Here is a 21,135-nt window from a genome sequence, read left to right on the forward strand (position 1 = left end):
ATTTGTTTGGTTGGTTTTTATTTACATCAGAATTTGGGACACATGGTATGACAGAGGATTTTGTCTGTTTGTAAAAAAAAGTCCTTACTGAAAAAGTTAGTCGCATTCACTTTTACCTTTAATAGTTCATGTTACTGAAAGTAATACAAGCACAAATGGTATTGTTATAAGAAAGCCAAGGCATGGTTACGTACTTAAAAAGACCACTGCAATAGCTATCGAGTTTTATGTCTTAAACACCTGAATAAGTAAGTGGCAGCTGGTAAATCTGTGGCTCCCAGATGGTGCTGTCACGTCTGCATCAGAGCTCTTGGCAGAACTTCTGCTGTGATGCAGACATTTTTTTACTGCCCTAACCAGTGAGGTGACCACTGACCACCACGTAGGAAATATGGCTAGTGGGACCGAGGAACTACATTTTAAATCTTATTTAAGTTTAGTTAACTTTATTTTAAAGTTTATGTGGATAGTGGCTGCCTTGGTACACAGGATGGCTAGGTAGCTACGAAAACGAGGGCAAACCTGTGATTCAGAGTACTTTGCTCCAACAGATTGTGGGAATGGCATCTTTTCTACTGAGACTTAGGCTCCTCCTGGTTTTATTTGTTTTCAAATAGCTAGAGACACATCGCTGACTGGGAGTTTATTTATTTATGTCAGACTCTTCTGAGGTTATCTTTCTGTGTTAAATTGCCCTCGAAGCAGTAGGACAGATTTATAACAGAAGAGAAATGACAAGCTTAGACGCCAGTTCATCAAACAGTCATTTCGTCTCTCTACTATTAGGAGAACACTACTGAAGAAATAGTAATTCACAGTCATCCTATCCTTACAGTGCCTTCTGATATTTTTCAGAAAGAGCAAGCAGGAAGCACTGCCCTGTTAACCGTGAGTCCTCTTCTAGTGGACAGCAACTTATTTTAAAGTACCATGAATTTGAAAAAAGTCCCTTCAGGTGTAGAGTTAGAGAATGTTTCTTTTGGAATTATAGAAAAAATTTATTTTTATTTTGTTTGGAATATGCGTGTGTGTGAAACCATTCTATCCATCTTTAGGTCTCAACATGACCTGTAGCTGTCGACCAGTTTTGTGCTAGACTTAAACTTGTGTAGCTCTAAATAGGATCACCTGAGACAGTTACAGGCTAGACAGAGGGTTAGTCTTGCTTAGCTTTTTCCGCGGTCGGTAGCCGTGCTGGGCTCTAAGGCGGGAGTACCAAGTGAGCAGGGCGCGGGGCACCGCTGCAGGGGGGCGGGCACAGCCGGAGCTGAGGCGGCACAGCTGGCACTGAGCATCGCGCTCCTGGGAGGCCGTCCTCCAGCTCTGCGGCGGCACCTGTTTTACTTGTTGAGCAAAGAGAAGAAATTGGAAGGTAAGCTGCTGCCAGTGGTCGGCGTGTGAGTGCTTTGGGTTTGTGCCTTGTAATACACCTGGGACATATTGAATGAGACTGTGCTCGTGGTGAATTGAAGGCAGGGCAGGCATACCTCAAAAATGAGAAAACAGCATTGAGTTATTCAGATGGAATGCGCCTGCATCGTGGTGGGGGGCTTCTCGTTGCACACGTGAGGCTGTAAACAGAGGCTGGAGGACCTTAGCGCCATTTCACAGGTGAGGAAACGGGACCTCAGAGAGGTTCTTACTGCTGATAGTCATACAGGTGGATGAAAGAAAAACATCACGAGGTATAGAATCCCCAAATGACAGTATTGTAGAGAATACGGGAGCTAAAAGAAAGGGAAGAATATTGAGTTAGAACCAAGCTGTGTTTAGAATACAGCTGACCCAGGGCTTAAGTCATCCCGGAAAGCCACTGCGGGAGCTGTGCATGAAAAGGAACCTTTGGACAGAGGCCATAGCGTTTGGCCTTGGGTTTGAGACAAGGCTTCTGAGATGTCTTTGGGGTACAAAAAGGTCTTATTGTATAACTGATCATTAGTTTTTTCTAGATTCATTTGCTGTAATAATGATCAGGGTCTCCAGTTTACAAATCACATTAAGATAGAAGTAACATTACACTTAGCACCCTAGTGATTCTTTGCTGGTGTGTATAAGGCATCTCCTTGGGGAGTCCCTCAGCAGCACGTGTCCTGGTGTGGACCTTTACACCTGCATGTGCAACACGATACAAGAGGAGACACCATCAGAAGACTTAGGCGTATCGCCTAGGTCACCCTTTTCTACTTGAATTCTGCCTGTAACTTCCTGCCCGTCGGTAACTTGGGGCAGCTGTGCAGTGCACAGAGTCAGTCTTGTCCAGAGGCCCGAGCACAGCCAGCGCAGGAGGGAGGTTGAACAGTGAGGGCCGCTGACCTGCCGTCCCCTGCGTTACCTCACCTGCTTTACCTCAGAGACCTCTCTAGCCAGCAGTGAGCTGAAGACTACTCTGATCACTGTGTGTTTTCTACAGTCAGAAATGGCCGTGTCAGAATACATTAAGGCCTGTGCAAAGAGAGACGGCGCTGTCTTATGAGACTCTGCAGCCACGGTGATTCTCCCTTCCTGCCCAGAGCAGGCCAGGTGCCTCCCGAGGAAGCTGTGGTGACTTTTCGGTCTAACTTGGCACCTTGATCGTATCAAGCTAGTGCTCTAGCCGTGTCACTTTTATGAGATCAGTAAGAGCTTGTCTTCTGGCAGATAGCCCAATTTTTGTTAGCTTTGAAATCAAAAGAAATCTGAAGCCTGCCAGTCCTGAAGGGGGTCAGATAGATTCTGTCAAAAGGTTCATATTCTCTGAGCTGTGAAACAGTATCAGAAATACACTTCAGGTTTCAGAAATATAATAAGTAGGAGTCTCCGGTCCGTTGTTCTTCAGGATGACGTCCTTTAACTCAAGCTATTACAGAAAACATTTCTGCTTGGTTTCTCAAGGTGTTATAGGTCAGCGTAACCAACACGAACTGAAGTTTTATAAACCCCTAAATCAAAGGTAACAAAAAACCAGTCCAGAGAACACTCCCTAAACAGTAAGCAAGGCAGTCTGTTCAGAGGCAAAACACACCTTTATCTAGATCCACTGCATATTGAATGAATATTATATAAACGCATGACTAATAAGACCATAGGCTTTTTAGCCCAAAGGGAGCACTGGTTTATACTGATGGAAACTGGGGCCAAGAAAAAGTACGTGGACTCCCTAGTGACCCCCTCCCTCCTGGCAGAGTGGAATCTAGACCGAACGGCCTTGCTCCAGGTCCATGGGGATCGCCGTTAAACATTGCCTGTTTTCCTCCTTTCTGTGAAACCTTCACTTCCTTTGTCCTTGAGATATTTAACTTATTTTATCCCTCAGAGACGCACATTCTTTCTAGCCTGTCATTGCAGAAATACTTATTATGGGGGAGTTAGTCTTTTGTGAGGGCGTTGAATTCATAAAAATGGTCATGCATTTGGACAAACGCCTGGAGGGGACAGAACCTTCTTATTTAACTATTTTCTAGTTATCTTGCACTTCAGTTTTATGGAAATTCATTGAGCTGAACTCAGGAAAAATAGGCACATTTTCCTTCCTCTATACCTTGATGTTATTCTCTTTTCATCTTTTGACCCTTCCTTTAGTCTGTTGTCTTAATATTTCTTCTTCTTTTCACTAAGGAAAAAAAAAAATCCACCGTTACCCTGGGCCAGATTCTGGGTCTGCATGGTTGACAAAAACAGGCATCATGCTGTGCTCATGGGGCATAGTCTGGTGAGGGTGTCCCACACAAAACAATTGAAAACAAATACATTTATGGTTTTAAGTTGTGGTCAGTGCTCTGGTGAGGAAAAAGTGGGATACTATGAGAGACAAGTGGAGAAGGGAAAGAGTTTACTTTGTGGATTCAAGCGCAGGTGTTCTAAGGCAGTACTATTTAAGTGACACTTGAAAGCTAAGTGGATGTTAGGTGAAAAGCAGATGAAATAGAGGGAGTGCCTTTGAGAGCTCCAAACAGGAGGGAGATGGTGGAGTGGCCAGCGTGCGTGGGCCATGGGCAGGAGCCAGCCCCAAACGAGGTGTACCCATCTGACAGACACTTCAGCTGTGGGATGGAAAGTGGTTTGGGGAAGAGGGGTTGTGGAGCAGGGCCCCAGTGGAAGCAGAGAGGCCGGGAAGAGGCGACTGCTGCATCCAGCACAGCCCAGGCTCCAAGTGTCACGCGGCACCACGGCAAAATGGAGGAACGTTTCTGATGCGTGTGGTGACTTGAGTGGAGGTAGGGGATTGAGTGGGGGCAGGGGGGATCGAGTGGGGGCAGGGGGGATCGAGTGGGGGTAGGGGGGATCGAGTGGGGGCAGGGGGGATCGAGTGGGGGCAGGGGGATCGAGTGGGGGCAGGGGGGATCGAGTGGGGGTAGGGGGGATCGAGTGGGGGTAGGGGGGATTGAGTGGGGGTAGGGGGGAAGGAAATATTAAGACCGATCCTCAGTTTGAGTGCTTGGTTGAGTGATGGGCCATTTACTGAGGTGAGAAAACTGGTTTGGAGGGAAGCTTGAGAATTCAGTTTGGGGCCTGTTTAGTTTGAGATTCCTATGAGACATGCAAGAAAGGATGTCAGATGAAAAGTCTGGATCTACAGATCTCACATTCAGAGAAGATTTTAGGTTGGAAATAAATATTGGGGGGTTTTCAGCCTACAGCTGGTCGGTCTGTATATTTGTATGTGCATTCGTTTTGTTGGCTAATTTGAAGAGGTTACGGTTGTCCATGGTGCTAAGTTCCAAAGGCCCTGGAGGGCCTGTAGTGAGAGGCAGATGCCCCAGCCCTCCTCCCTTTACCCCCTTCACAGCTGTTCTGTCCCAGCTGGAAACTGTCTAAAGCCAGGGCAGTGGATGAGAGCACATTAGGGAAATAGTAGACACAAAAGAAGGAAGAGGTGTAGCGTCAAGATCTAAGGTCCTGTAGCATTAGAGAATGGGTAGAAGAGGGACCACAGAGGAGCCTGGAGAGGAAGGGCTAGTCATGGCAGGCACTCAGCATGGTGGAGTGCCATGTGTGGTAGAGGGCAGCTGACGGGGTGCCTCAGAGAAGCCTAATAAGGTGACGGATGAAGCCGTGTGAAGTTCCTGGATGACTTTATGCACAGGAGTTGCTGGGGGTGGAGGTGGATGCTAGCTCCCTGGGCACGCAGGAGTGGGTGGGAAGTGGGGAGCGTGGACAGGTTTTGACAGCAAAGTTTTGTTGATGCAGAAGGGAGTGAGAATGCCCAGCATTCAACAGCACAGCAGAACCACAGTGCAGGCATTCTGTCTCTTGCTTCCAATGTTGGGACCAGTTTTCTTTCTTCTTTTTTTTTTTTAATTGAAGTATAGTTGATTTACAATGGTGTTAGTTTCAGGTATACAGCACAGTGATTCAGTTTTGTGTATATATATTCTTTTCCATATTCTTTTCCATTATGGTTTATTACAAGATACTGAATATAGTTCCCTGTGCTCTACAGTAGGTCCTTGTTGTTTATCTATTTTCTCTAGTGGTATGTATCTGTTAATTCCAAATTCCTAATGTTTCCCTCCCCCGCTTTCCCCTTTGGTAACCATAAATTTGTTTTGTATGTCTGTCTGTTTCTGTTTTGTAAATAAGTTCATTTGTATCATTTTTTTTAGATTTCAGTAGAACCAGTGTTCATAGTGGCACTATTTACAATAGTCAAGACTTGGAAGCAACCTAAATGTCTGTCAACAGATGAATGGATAAAGAAGGTGTGGTATATGTATACACAATGGAATACTACTCAGCCATAAAATAGAGTGAAATATTGCTATTTGCAGCAACATGGATGGACCTGGAGAATATCATACTAAGTGAAGTAAGTCAGACAGAGAAAGGCAAATACCATTTGTCTTTTGAAAATGCGTTGAGGTAGAGGCAGGTCGTCAGTGGAAGGAGCAGAAGGTCTAGATTCAGACTAGTCTTGGTTCAAATGCTGACTCCCCCACTTAGCAGGGAGACTTGGAGCAAATTGTGTTTCCTTATTTCTGAAATTGGAATTATAATACTGTCCATAATACAGGTTCATGATGAGGATTAAATGAGATCACATATGTAAAGCATTTACCACGATGCTTCCCATATACTAATAGCGCTCAGAGGGTGGCTCACTAGCTCTTGAAAAGCAAGCGTGAATACTTTAAAATTGTAAAATACTGATAAACAACATTGTACAGTAATAGAAACCTAACATAAGCAAAGAAAAGACATCTAGTTACGAATCAGCATTTGTGTTACTTTTGTGTCTGTTGTCTAGCTGCAGGGGAAGCTTGATTAAAGTGGTTTTACTTCCATGCTTTTGGCCACCCTCACCCTACTCATCAGCAAGGAGTTGAAGCTCATTTACTTTAGAAAACAAACATTTATGTGTATTCGTATGTGAACTGTGACCCCTGCCTCTCAGTGATGGAAGTATAGAAGTTCCTCTGTAATAAACACATTCCAGCAATTGCCCGAGTGCCGCGTCCCTGTTGGATGGTGCTGTTAACTACAGCTGGTCTAGTTTTGTCTTTTCTCTGGAGCAACTAGAGACATCCCAGACTGCTGATGGTGGAAATGCAGAATGAGGAACTAGCAGGTAGTGGGTGGGATGATTCGAGCCCTTTGTTTGTGTTTGGACAGTAGAGAACGATTCTTGTCTCCAGCTTGCCAGGGCTCCGTTGAAAAGAAAGTCATCAGCTGTGTGCTCACCAGCTAGGTCTCCAGCTCTTATGAACTTTCACTTTCTTCCTGTTACCTGGTTGGATGATATGCTGGATTCATGTCTCTTGTGTGTGTGTATCAAGATGGAATGGCGTGGTGTTCTTCCTCCAGAACAGCAGTTATACATGTCAGCGGTGGAAGAGCCCAAAGGGAGGACGACAGTTCCTGCTCATCAGAGGCACACAGGCCACCCCACCTGCCCTCCTTTTGTGCCTGCCACACCCACCAGACTGTGCAGTGATTGCATTGATTGACCCGCTCAGCATCACATTTCTAAGGTTGTGATTTTACTTGTACTTTATTTCTTCATATTGTAGAAAAATTGGAATCACTCCTCTTCAATGATTTGAGTATTTTTATCGTGATGCAAAGGTATTTTAAGAGGAGAGCATCATTTTTTTAACGTGTCCTCATAAATGATGTCATAGCCCATTCCTCAGGTTTTTCTTAAGGTTTTTCTTGTTAGTCATTAACTCTGTGTTCATGAGTCTTAAATAAACCCTTTAATCTCAGCTTCCCAGCTCTTAACTTTTGCTTATTTCCTCTCTAAAATACCTCTTTTGTGATATCCCAAGGTCATTCAGCCCCATTTTCTTCTCAGTCCTCTCTTATCGCTGGTAATTCTGCTAATTGACATCCAGATCTTTTACATTCTTTGCCGTTCCTCCTGTCCACACTCTGAATTACTGTGAGGGGTAAAAATAGCATCAAGTCCATGGAATTACAGTTCTAGTCCTAGCTGTTCTTTAATGCGTACACAAACAGCTGTCAAAATTGGAAGTTGAAAAGAAGCTGAAAGAATCTGTCTTACTTCTACCTCTTTTTTAAAGAGCTTTATCAATACATAATTCACATGCTGTAAAAATTCACCCTTTTAAAGTGTACAGGTCAACAGTTTTTATTATATTTACAGAGTTGTTCAATCATGACCATATTCTAATGTTAGAACATTTTTGTGACCTCAAAAAGAAACTCCATACCAATTGGCTGCTGACTCCCCTTCTCCATGGCAACCACTACTCTGCTTTCTGTCTCTGGATTTATCTGTTTTGGAATAGTGCTGCTATGAACATTTGTGTCCAAGTTTTTTCTGTGGATGTAATTTTTCAGTTTTCTTGAGTATATATCTAGGAGTGGAATTGCTGGGTCATATGGTAACTCCTTTCTTTTTTAATTCTTTGAGGAATTAAAGTGTTTTCCAAAGAAACTGCACCATTTTACATTCCCACCAGCAATGTATGAGGGCTCCAATTTCTCCACGTCCTCTCAACACTTGTGATTGTCTTTTTTATTCTAGCCATCCTAGTGGATATGAAGTAGTATCTCATTGTGGCTGTGATTTACATTTCCCTAAGGATTAATGATGTTGAGCATCTTCTCATATGCTTCTTGGCCATTTGCATACTTCTTTGGAGAAATGCCTGTTTAAGTCCTTTGCCCATTTTCTTAACTGGGTTATTTGTCCTTTTTTGTTGAATTATAAGAGTTCTTTAGTCTCATATATGTGAGGTATGAGTCTCATATATGATTTGCACATGTAAGTCTCATGTCATATATATGATTTGCAAATATTAATTCTGTAGTGGGTTTTTTTTCACTTTTTTTTATAGTGTTCTTTGAAGCACAAAGGTTTATAATTTTGGCGATGTCCAATTTATCTTTTTGTTCATTTGGTTGCTTGTGTCATATCTAAGCAACTGGTGTCATATCTAAGAAACTGTTTGGTGTCATATCTAAGAAATTGCCTAATCCAAGGTTATGAAGGTTTACTCCTGTATTTTCTTCAGAGTTTTATAGTTTTTACGCTTACATTTAGGTCTGTAGTCCATTTGAGAAATTTTTGTGTATGATGTAAGGCGGGGGTCCAGCCTCATTTTATTATTATTATTTTTTTTTTTATGCAGTACGCGGGCCTCTCACTGTTGTGGCCTGTCCCGTTGCGGAGCACAGGCTCTGGACGCGCAGTCTCAGCGGCCATGGCTCGCAGGCCCAGCCGCTCCACGGCATGTGGGATCTTCCCGGACCGGGGCACGAACCCGTGTCCCCTGCATCGGCAGGCAGACTCTCAACCACTGTGCCGCCAGGGAGGCCCTCCAGCCTCGTTTTTACATGTGTGTATCCAGTTGTCCTAGCACTGTTTGCTAAAATGACTACTCTTTCTCCATGGAATTTTCTTGGCACCCTTGTCAAAAATCAATTGACCATACATAGAAGTGTTTTGACTCTCAGTTCTCCTCTATTGCTCTATCTGCATGTCTTTATGCCAGCACCACAATGATCTTAATTATCAATGCTATACCTTTATAGTATGTTTGGAAATCAGGGAGTGTGAGTCCTCTAACTTTATTTTTTCCAAGATTATGTTTGGAATTGTGAGCCTTTTATATTAACACATGAATTTTAGAATCAGCTTGTTAATTTTTATTTATTTTGCAGTAAACAAACTGGGTTTTTGATAGAGATTGTGTTGAATGTGTATGTCAATTTGAAGAGAATTGCTGTCTTATCAATACTTAGTCTTTGGATCCATAAACAAGGGATGTCTTCTCATTTAATTAGATCTTTAATTTCTTTCATCAGTGCTTTGTAGCTTTCAGCCTGCAAATCTTGCATTTCTTTTGTTAAATTTATACCTATTCTCTTTTTTTATGCTATTGTAAATGCAGTTGCTTCCTTAATTTCACTTCTGATTGTTTATTGCTAATGTGTAGATACGCAAGTGATTTTTATATATTGGCCTGTGTTCTAAAGTCTTGTTGAATTTGCTGTATTCGCTCTCATAGTCTTTTAGTGGATTCCTTAGGATTTTTCACACATAAAATCATGCAGTCTTCAGATAAAGATAGTTTTACTTCAAGATAGTTTTACTTCTTCATTTCCAATCTGGTTGTATCTTATTTCTTTTTCTTTCTTAATTGTCCTGGAAGCGCTTTTAATTGTCTTGAGGCAGAAAAATAGAAATGGCTATTTGAAGCTGTGGTGTTTTCACAGTAGCTCATCTTCCTACCCATTTTCCTCAGTCTCTTGAGGTCCTGTGGGGACTTCACTACCATCTTACGCTACTTGCCTTGTGAAGTCTCTCTTGATTTCCCCCGTAGAAATAGCCTCTTCTTCAATGTGGTAGGATGAAAAAAAACCAAATTTTGGAAGCAGACAAACTTGGGTTTGAATCTGAACTCTGCCACCTGCTAGCTCTATGTTCTTGGTTAGAGATCGGTAGGCAGGTAGATAGGTAGGCAGATAGATAGGTAGGTAGATAGGTAATCTTAACTCTCTTCATTTTCGTAACAGCCCCATGCAGTTAGCACCGTCACTGTCAGCCTTGCATGGTTGTTTTGAAGATTCAGTGAGATAACATTTATAAAATGCTTGATGCCAAGTAGACACTCTTAACACTATTTGCTTTATGATTATTACAGTCATTTGTATTGTGGTTAGTTATAGAGGTGTCAGTCTTTAAGGTTGTCAGCTCCTTGCAGGTAGGGGTTACGTGTAGGAGTATTTATTATTGCATCTTGTGCAAATATTGTGCCTATTATATATCCCTAAATATAGTTCAGTTTGATGTATTTCTTTTTGGTATTTATGGTAGTTTGTGTATCATTTCTCCCCTTCTAGATGAAACAAAATGGATCCATTTTCCTACGCTTTATCTCTTTTTTAAGCTTTTATCATTTTATTGGTCTGGTATCAGGTTACAGCTAGCTGATTGAAATTTGAAAGGTTTCAGAGTAAAATCAGAGCTGTGGATGATCTGAAAGCAGTATGTTCATGTTCTTTAAACACTGTGTAATACCAACCCCTATCATTGATCCAATTCATATTTGCTTATGAGATTATTTAATGCATATTTAATGAGCTTATTGATAGTATGAAATGGCAATGAAAGTTCCCTTGTTCTTTTTTTATGTATTAAACCAGTGATACACTTGAAAAAATCAAAAGGAATGGCAACAGCCTAGTGATGTGAGTACAGAAAATTATGAAAATAAAATTTTCATAACAGTATGAAGATAGCAAGAGTAATTTTCCAGATTCACAGCCAGATGACTATGCTGTGTGTATCCATAGTTCTGAGTTTGCATCTTAATCTGGCCTTGGTGATTTTCCAGCACCTGTTATCCATCAAGATCAAGAATGGTTTCAAGGTGGCCCTATATAAAAGGCATGGAATTTTCTGCCTGTTTCTGACCTCCTTTCCCTGGAAACTTTTGTTCCTAAAAGCGTCTGGAGACCTCTAATGGTCTGCACCGCCACCCTCCCGTGCCTGGAGCTGTGACCTGGAGCAGTACTGTGGTCACACTAGAACTTTCCTATGAGTCAGGTTGCGGCTCTAATGTGTGCTCTGAGACGACAGCACAGAGCAGAGCCACGGGAGACAGTGACAGCCTGCAGCTTGGGGGGGGGGGGCGGCGGTGGTAGGCAGCCAAATGCAAGCACTGAGCACCACGTGCCTCGGCAGCCAAAGATGCGCAGACGGGTGAGGTCAAGAGTGAGAGCCAGCTGGGCTGCCGCAGTTCGCTGCCCCTTTCTCCCTGTTCGCGTCTGTCACGTGGACCTGTCTGCCCTGCCTCCCGGCTGCTGCTGGACCCAGAGCTGCTTGGGGCAGCCAGCTGGCAGTCTTGGCAGGCTTACCCTCGTTGTGCTCATTGCTTGGCCCTGAAGTTCTAATTAGCTTGAGCCTCATCAGCCCCATGTGCCACAGAAAATTGCAGCAAACATATCCTCCAAAACCATTCTTTGGAGGAGAGACTGTGATACATGAACAGGGACCCTTGTTTCTTCCAGACCATTGGCCTGGCAGCGATATCAGTGTTCTGAACCTTCACCCAGAAAGAGAGGGGCAGATGCAAGGGCATCTAGACAGGCGCTTGTCGTATAGTGAGGATGATGGCCAGGTGTTGTGCATTCTCTAGTACTTGTCAGTGCTTTCAGAAGCAGCCCATACATACCGTTTTTGAATGTCGCTTCTCTCGTTTAACCATCTGAGGTCAAGGACTGTGACTCATCTGGTTTTGGTACAGGACCACGAAGGTAGTGGACACACAGCAGTACGTGTGGATGGGGAAATGGAGTGGCGGGTGGGGACCTGAGGACATAGTGTGTGGTTGTGTCCCCTTCCTTACTCAGGACTCACCAGGCTGTGGGGAGGTACCACATGTGCTGTCATTCCTCTAAGGAGACCGACAGGGAGGCTGGTGAGGTCAGAATCGCCAGGAACTCTGTGCTTTAAGAAAGATGGAAGGTGAGCCGCTTGGACTCCGGGCCCCTGCAGGGTGGTCAGCGAGTGTAAAGGAGCAGGCGGAGGGCAAAGCAGAAGGGCCCTCAGGGAGGAGGCAAGGCGGGAATAAGAGCTGCGCTGGGGCGAGAATGTCCATAAAGAGAGAAAGAGTCCAGTTGAGAACGACTGAAAGGTTTCAAAGCATTTGTTACAATTCCTGCAGCGCTAAGGGAAATCAAGAAGAAATCAAGCGGCCACAGGTAGAAGATGAAAGGATGAAAACAGTATTTAACTAAATGAAACTTAATTAGCTGAGGAGGAAGGGACCCATGATATGAATTAAAGAAAGAAGAAGGTCTGCATTGTGCAGGGAAAGCTGGCGGGGTAAGGTGTCCCTGGTCTGGAGTAGCTCTGATTGTCTCACAGATGCTCTGTGGGGTCCTCGGCTGTGTCCTGGCCTGTCCCTCCTCTCTCTGCTGTGGAATCTGAATGCAGGTGTCAGAAGTTCCTGCAGGAGGGGACGAGCAGAGAGGACCAGGCTGGTTAAATGTTGGGGAGTGGAAAGAGAAGAGCGAAATAAGCGCCAGATTTCCCGATGTCTCACCACTTACACAGCCTTTTGGAAAACTAAGAGGCGGCTTAGGCAGCTTTGCCCACGAATAAGTGACAGTGGAACGCTGGCTGTGCAGGAGAACCACAGGCGTTCTTGGAAGGCCTGTCTTTCTGTGAGCTGTAGAGAAGTGGAAAACTGCAGTGACGGCAGAGACACCAGAAGAAGTTCCCTTTAAATCTTTTGCAAGCAAGTAATTCCAATTTTTATTCTGCTCATTAAGGCGTCATCTTCTCTTCAGAAAAGATGAGAACGAGAGATTTCGTACGATGATGTACTTTGCACACCAGGGTTACTACATTTTGGGTAGCAAGTGCATTCATCGTGGTAGACTATCTGCCAATGTTCGTTTATGTTTAAATTTTGAATTTCTTCCAGGTGCTTCCTAAAGAAGAGTATCTGGTCTGTTTTGGAGGGTGGGTGGAAAGTAGGAGAGAGACTGACCCAAGGATTGAGGTGCAGCAATGATGCCCCATCCCAGGGGGCTGTCTGCCTTTTTTCCTGGCCATGTGACATCTGCAACTCTCCTGTCCCTTCTGGTTGGAGAGAGCATGCTCAGTTAACATTTAGTAAAAACAACACAAAGAGTGCATATTTGCATAGGGACATGCGTAAATGCCCCCGTAATAAACAGACTACCTGGAAGTTTACATGAGGAGAGGCTGTTTCCATCACTGCCTGGGGAGGAATTTGACATTGTGGGACCGGTACCCTGAATGCCTGTTAGAACAGGTGGACATCACCTTTTCTTTGAAAAGTTTTTTTGATTAAGGCGAAATTCACATAACATAAAATTAACCATTTTAAAGTGTACAACTCAGTGATATTTAGTACATTCACAGTGTTGTGCAGCCACTGTTTCTATTTAGTTCCAACACATTTTTTTTTTAACGCAGATGGAAACCCTGCACCCATTACCGGTCCCTCCCCGTAAACCTCCCCAACCCGGCCAGCCCCTGGCAACTGCAGGTCTGCTTTCTGTCTCTCCATCTCTACCTGTTCTGGACATTTCATGTAAATGGAGTCATACAGTGTGTGGATTTTTGTGTCTGGTGTCTTTCACTCAGCATCATGTTTTCAAAGTTTGTCCATGATGGAGCCTTTGTCAGGGCTTCTTTCCTTTTTATGGCTGAATAATATTCCATTGTATAGATATATCAAATTTCATTTATCCATTCATCAGCTGATGGGCATTTGGGTTGTTTCCACTTTGGGCTATTATGAATGATGCTGCTGTGAACATCTTTCTAGAAGTCTTTCTGTGAACACGTTTTCATTTTTCTTGGGTATATCCCTAGGAGTTGAATTGCTGGGTTATATGGTAATTCTATGTTTAACTTTTTGAGGAACCACCAGAATATTCTCTGCAGCAGATGCACCATTTCATATTCCCTCCAGCTACGTATCAGGGCTGCAATTTCTCCACATCCTCCCTGACACTTGTTATTTTCTTTCTTTTAATAACAACTGTTTTAACTAGTGTGAAGAGATATTTTTACTTCTTCCTTTGCAATGTATTTGTCATTTGTTTCTCGTTCTTACCTAATTGCTCTGGGTAGAATTTCCAGTACAGCCTTAAACGCAGACAGCAGGAGAAGGTATCTTCATCGTGTTCCTGATCTTAGGGGAACTTCATCTTGCGCCACCAAGTCTGATGTTGTTTGTGGATTTTTCACGTATGTCCCGTGTCAGGTTGAGGAAGTTCCCTTCTGTTCCTAGTTTGTTGAGTGCTTTTATCATAAAAGAGTGTCGGATTTTGTCAAATGCTTTTTCTGCACAGCCTAATCCAACTTTTTTGGGATTACACATCATACGGTTAGGGATCAGAGAAGTTTACTAACATGGTGATTCTTAGTAGAGAAGGTGTTGTAACCAAATTATTAAAATAATTGCTTTGAGTCACCAGGTTATGGGACTACTTCTATTCCACTTGATCCTTCTTGGCAATAATCTTCTCTGTAATAGGAGTTTACAAACATGCACTTATCGTTGCTTTTTTAAAAATTGATTTTAATATACTTTTTATTTTAGAATAGTTTTAGATTTACAAAGATAATACAGAGAGTTCCACATACCCCATACCCAGTTTCCCCTATTTTTTTATTCAAGTATAGTTGATTGATAATATTGTATAAGTTTCAGGTGTGATTTCCCCTATCTTTAACATCATATATTATTATGATACAGTATCACATTTATTGAATCAATATTGATACTATTATTATCAACTGAAACTTATACTTTATTCATATTTCTTCAGATTTTCCCTAATGTCCTTTTTCTGTTCTGGGGTCCCATCCGCAGACCATACTACATTTAGTTGTCATGTCTTCTTAGGCTACTTTGGACTGTCAGTTTCATAGATCTGCTTTCTTTTGGTGACCTTGCCAGTTGTGAGGATTACTGGCTAGGTATTTTGTAGAATATCCCGTAATTTGTGTTTTTCTGATATTTAGGGTGGTATGAGTTTGGGAGAGGAAGATCACAGGTGAAGAGCCATTTTCGCCACATCATGCCAAGGGCACGTCCCGTCAGCACGACTTATCTCTGCTCTTGCTGACTTGATTACTGGTTAAGGTAGTGTTTATCAGGTCTCTACACTGTAACGTTACTTTTTAAAAAATTAACTTACGTTTTAACTCCTGTTCGATAATGTCCTGGGGACAGAGCTAGAGCATTCACTGTACGTCCCTTGGTATCTAAGGGAGTCTGAAGCAAGAGCATTTGTGACTTTGACAAGCTCAGGGCAGAGTGATGTACGAGCAAGATTCCCGAGTTGTCTTTGAAGTCATTTATTATTCGTGTTCACTTCTGCATCGAAGGTACTGAGTTGGGATTCTTCGCCCACAAACATAGTTGTATGGTGAGAAGAGCATTACTCTGGCCGTCAGAAGACCCGTTATCTCCCTTTAGAAGGTCAGGTGGGAACAGTGGGCCCGTGTTGCCAGGGTGCTGTTCAGTTAGGCAACCTTTATCAAGCCTCGTGTGGTACATCACCCTGCAGCGCAAAAAACGGCATTAACAGGAAAGAAACTAGAGCCCCGTCCTAAAATAACTACATGAACAAAAGTCACCTCCGTGCCCAGACTTGCCCTGGATGATCCTCAATGCATGTGGGGTAGGAAACTCTAAGGAGATGAGTGTCACGCCTGTGTCAGGGCATCTGCGCGCACACTCTCGGTGCCAGGAGCCTGCGTGGTTGAAGTATGCAGAGCCACGCGTGGTCCTCGGGGCAACTGTAGCATCTTCAGGGTGCGTGACAATCCTCAGAGGTTTCCTTTAGGCCACAGTGGACCTTAATGTCACAAGGAAGCTGTAAAAGTTGAGAGTGTGTGATGAAGGCAGGAGTTGGAGGAAGGAGATCATGCAGAGTTCGGGCTTTTATGTTTGAGATTTGTGTTTGAATCAGAATTCCTCCCATGTGTCATTTCTAGTTGATTTGTCCAGCTGGGCTTGGGTTTTTTTTAGTTAATAAAATATCTTCCTTTTCTTTATCTTCTGTAGCAGAGGTTTATGTATCAGTGACATCTTTTCTTGTCATCCAATTCAACCAAAATAATTTAGTTGTTTTTATTTAGTCTTGAAGGAAAACTAAACTGAGTTTATTCAAAATCTGAGTCACTTGAATTAAAGGTTTTTTTTCCTTCAGGTGCATACATTAACCCAAACTGTAATAAAATACGGCCAAGGATGATAGGCTGGGCAGTGAACATTTTCTAAATTTTAACAGGAGTTAATTTTTCTTTATATATCTATATTTTTTCATAGTTTAATTTTGTAAACATGTTAGTACTTTTGCAAAAGAATATAAATAAATGTGTTGCTTTTCCATAATTACCTGGGAAGCAATTTATTACTCTACACAAAGTGTTATTTTTTAAAACCCATGTGTATTGTATAAGAATTTTTATTTAGTTTAGGTGCTGTTTATTTTGTTGTTTAGTTGTTTTTTGAGAACAACTAAGTAAGTGACTTCAAAAGTAATGGTAATTATTTGATTCCGTTGGTCTTCAGCTTCATTCATGAGGACTTACCAGTTAGTTTGGGAGCCATCTCAGTGTCAAAAGTGGAACACTGTGCTGTCGTTTAAAAATAAGGACTGTGAAAGCTCTTTTGTATTAATATGGACTCATCTTCAGCATGCACTATTAAAACAAATGAACGAAGTCCAAAACAATATACAAAATGTACTACCATTTGGTTAAAACAAGTTTGGCGGGGGGTGCAGTATGCACCTAAATGTTTTATATGGATAAACTATTTCCGGAAGGATCCTCAAGAAGGGAGTAACTTTAGTTGTCCCAGGAGGAGAACTAGGTGGTCGGGGAAGGAAGGAGAGGTTTGAATTTGAATCATGTGAATGTATTACCTGATGTAAAATAAAACTCTTTTGATAAATTATCTAAGACAAAAGTTAGGGCCAGCTTTAGGTTTTGTTAATGGTTGAACCTCACCTTCATTTCTTCTAAGTAATGGAGTCAGTTTCATGCGGCTCTAAGACAAACTCGCACAGATGGGTCTTTGAATATTTCTTTCCAGGTGGTAGGAGTATTCAGCTTTGGTTTGGTTAATTTGTGTTTTCTGGTTTACATGTCTTTAAATAAAAATGTTATAGACTCATGGAGTCTTAAGAGTTGGATTGGCCCTTAGATACCAGTTGTAGATCATTGACTTGATGTTTTAGCCTTAGCTGTAGAGCGTTTGAGCTCTCATGGGGCAGACACATTGCTCTGCCTCAGCCATTCATGCATGTGAAGTTCTGTTCCAAGAAAGTTCTCTCCTATCTTGAGCCTAAATTTGTCCTCCTGCATCTTCTAACCCTTGGAACTGATGCGTCCTCTCAGGGTCCTGTAAAATTGATCTGTTTGCTTTTATGCACGACAGCCCCAAATGTGAAAATTACACACAAAAAACGTGCTTCTCGTCATAATCATAGTTGTTTTCCTACATTAAAGCCTGGGAAGTTGTTGATGAGCTTCTCTGTCCTTGCTTTTTTTAAAAAAAATTTATTTCTGGCTGCGTTGGGTCTTTGTTGCTGCGCGCGGGCTTTCTCTAATTGTGGCGAGTGGGGGCTACTTTTCGGTGCGGTGTGTGGGCTTCTCCTTGTGGCGGCTTCTCTTGTTGCGGAGCACGGGCTCTAGGCGCGTGGGCTTCAGTAGTTGTGGCGCACGGGCTTAGTTGCTCCGCATCATGTGGGATCTTCCAGGACCACGGCGTGAACCCATGTCCCCTGCATTGGGAGGCGGGTTCTTAACCATTGCGCCACCAGGGAAGTCCTATGTCCTTGCTTTTGAAGTTGATTTTTTTTTGACCCAAATGCAACACCTTGTATTTATCTCTGTTAAGTTTCACTTTGGCAGATTCAGCCCATGAACCAATTCATTGTTTTAATCCTGATTCTGTCAACTAAAAATTATGTTATTTCTCCCCACTTTCTCTTTTAAGACTGATTTTTTTAGATCAGTTTTGGTTTTACAGCAAAATTGAGAGGAGAGTGCAGAGATTTCCTTTATGCCTCTTTCCTCACATACATGTAGCCTCCTCCATATCAACATCATTCACCAGATGGTGCGTTTTTATCAAGGATGAACCTGCATTGACATGTCATAATCACCCAGAGTCCAGAGTTTACATTCAGGTTCACTCTTGGTGATGTACATTCATGGGTTCAAACAAAAGTATCATGACCTATATCCGTCATTATAATACACAGAATATTTTCACTGCTCTGAATATCCTCTGTGCTCTACCTGTTCATCTCCTCTGCCACACCCCTGACAACCACCAATCTTTTTATTGTCTCCATAGTTTTGTCTTTTCCAGAATGTCACATACAGTCTGCCCTTCTGTATCTGTAGGATGTAGAACCCGTGGATACAGAGGATCAGCTCTACTGTGTCATTTTATTTAAGGGACTTAAGCACCTGCAGATTTTGGTATCCATGGGGGTCCTGGAACCAATCCCCTCTTGATACCAAGGGGCAAATGTAGTTGGAATCATACATTATATACCCTTTTCAGATCAGGTTCTTAAACTTAGTAATATGCATTTACGTTTCCTCTGTGTCTTTTCATGAATTGATAGTTCATTTCCTTTTAGCACTGAATAATATTCCATTGTCTGGATATACCACAGTTTATCCATTCACCTACTGAAGGGTGTCTTGGTTGTTCCCAAGTTTTAGGAATTATGAATAAAGCTGCTATAAACATCCGTATGCAGGTTTTTTGGGGGGGGCAATAAATTTTCAGCTTTTTAAGGTAAATACCGAGGAGTATAATTGTTGGATCACGTCATGAAAGTAGGTTTCGTTTTGTAAGAAACTGCCGAACTGCCTCCCAAAGTGGCTGCACTGTCTTCTATTCCCACCAGCGGTGACTGACGACAGTTCCTTTGAGTCCACACACTCACCAGCATACGGTGTCAGTGCTCTGGGTTTTGGCCATTCTACGAGGTATGTAGTAGTATCTCATTGCTGTCTTAATTTGCATTTCCCTGATGACATATGATGAGGAGCATCTTTCCATATGCTTGTGTGCCATCTGCATGTATATCTTCTCTGGTGAGCTGTTTTGTGTTCTTATTGTCAAGTTTTAATAGTTCTTTGTATATTTTGGATTACAGTCCTTTATCAGATGTGTCTTTTGCAGATATTTTCTCCCAGTCTGTGGCTGTCTTTTCATTCTCTGCATATTGTTTTTCTCAGAGCAGAAATTTTTAATTTTAAGCAAGTCCAGCTCATCAGTTATTTCTTTCATGGATCATGTCTATGGTGGTGTATCTGAAAAGGTTATCACCATACCCAAGGACATCTAGATTTTCTCCTATGTTATCTTCTAGGAGTTTTATAGTTTTGCATTTCACATTTAGGCCTATGATCCATTTTGAGTTAATTTTTGTAAAGGGTATAAATTCTTCATCGAGATTCATTCTTTTGCATGTGGATGTCCAGTTGTTTCAGTACCATTTGTTAAAAAGACTGTCTTTGCTCCATTGTATTACCTTTGTTCCTTTGTCAAAGATCAGTTGACTCTATTTATAGGGATCTATCTCTTAGTTCTCTGTTCTGTTCCATTGATCTATTTGTCCGTTCTTTCACCAGTACCGCACTTTCACTAGTACTTAAGGGGGAAACTTAGATCATTTATTTTAGATTATTCTTCGTTTCTGAAATAATATGAAGCTAATACTGTAGCTTTATAGTAAGTCCTAAAGTTGAGTAGTGTCAGTCCTTCAACTTTGTTGTTCTTCAATATTGCGTTGGCTCTTCTAGGTCTTTTGCAGCTATATATAAACTTTAAAATCAGTTTGTCAGTATCCGCAAAATAACTTGCCAGGATTTCAATTGTGATTGCACTGAATCTATAGATCCAGTTGGGAAAAACTGACATCTTGACAATACTGGGTCTTCCTATCTGTGAACTTGGAATATCTCTCCATTTATTTCTTTGATTTCATTCATCAGATATTGGTAGTTTTCTTCATGTAAATCTTGTAATAAATTATTATACCTCAGTGTACCTATATATACCTAAGTATTTCATTTTGGGGGGTGCTGATGTAAATGGTAGTGTGGTTTTTTTGTTTGTTTGTTTTTTGCGGTACGCGGGCCTCTCACTGTTGTGGCCTCTGTCGTTGTGGAGCACAGGCTCCGGACGCGCAGGCTCAGCGGCCATGGCTCACGGGCCCAGCCGCTCCGCGGCATGTGGGATCTTCCCGGACCGGGGCACGAACCCGCGTCCCCTGCATCGGCAGGTGAACTCTCAACCACTGCGCCACCAGGGAAGCCCTCCAGGAGTTTTTGATTGATGCTTTCAGATTTTTTACATAGACGACGGTCAAGTCTGCAAACAAAGACAGTTTTATATCTTCCTTCCCAATCTGTATGCCTTTTATTTCCTTTTCCTGTGTTATGCATTAGCAAGTACTTCCAGCATAATGTTGAAAAGGGAATGGTGAGAGGGGACATCATTGCCTTTTACCTGTTCTTAGTGGGAAAGCTTCTAGTTTCTCACCATTGAGTATGATGTTAGCTGTAGGTTTTTTGAATAATCATCAAGTTGAGAACGTTCCCCTCTATTCCTAGTTTACTAAGAGTTTTTATCATCAGGAAATACCAGGTTTTGTCAAATGTTTATTCTGCATCTATTGATATGATCATGTAATTTTTCTTCTTTAGTCTGTTGATGTGATGGTTTGCATAAATTGACCTTCAAATGTTGAATCAGCCTTGCAAAACTGGGATAAATCCTGCTTGGTCATGGTACATAATTCCTTTTATACACTGTTGAATTTAATTTGCTAATATTTTGTTGAGGATTTTTGCATCTATGTGTTGAAGAGACATATTGGTTGGTAGTTTTCCTTTCTTGTAATACCTTTGTCTGGTTTTGGTATTAGGGTAATGCTGGCCTCATCGAATAAGCTAGGAAGTGTTCCTTCTGCTTTTATCCTCTGAAAAAGATTGCAGAGAATTGATATAATTTTTTTCTTAAATGTTTGGTCAAATTCACCAGTGAACCCATCTGAGCCTAGTGCTTTCTGTTTTGGAAGATTATTAATTATTAGTTCAATGTTTTTAATAGATATAGGCTTGTTCAAATTATCTACTTCTTGTGTGAGTTTTGGCAGACT

At 42.1% G+C, this 21,135-nt stretch overlaps 1 protein-coding gene across 2 annotated transcripts in view; it reads left to right on the top strand.

Annotated features, from left to right (window-relative positions):
* SPIDR (scaffold protein involved in DNA repair) overlaps positions 1–21,135 on the top strand; it is a 353,204-nt gene that overhangs the window by 252,962 nt on the left and 79,107 nt on the right. The window lies entirely within an intron of this gene.

Source organism: Delphinus delphis, chromosome 17 (assembly GCF_949987515.2).
Source record: "Delphinus delphis chromosome 17, mDelDel1.2, whole genome shotgun sequence".
NCBI lineage: Eukaryota > Metazoa > Chordata > Mammalia > Artiodactyla > Delphinidae > Delphinus > Delphinus delphis.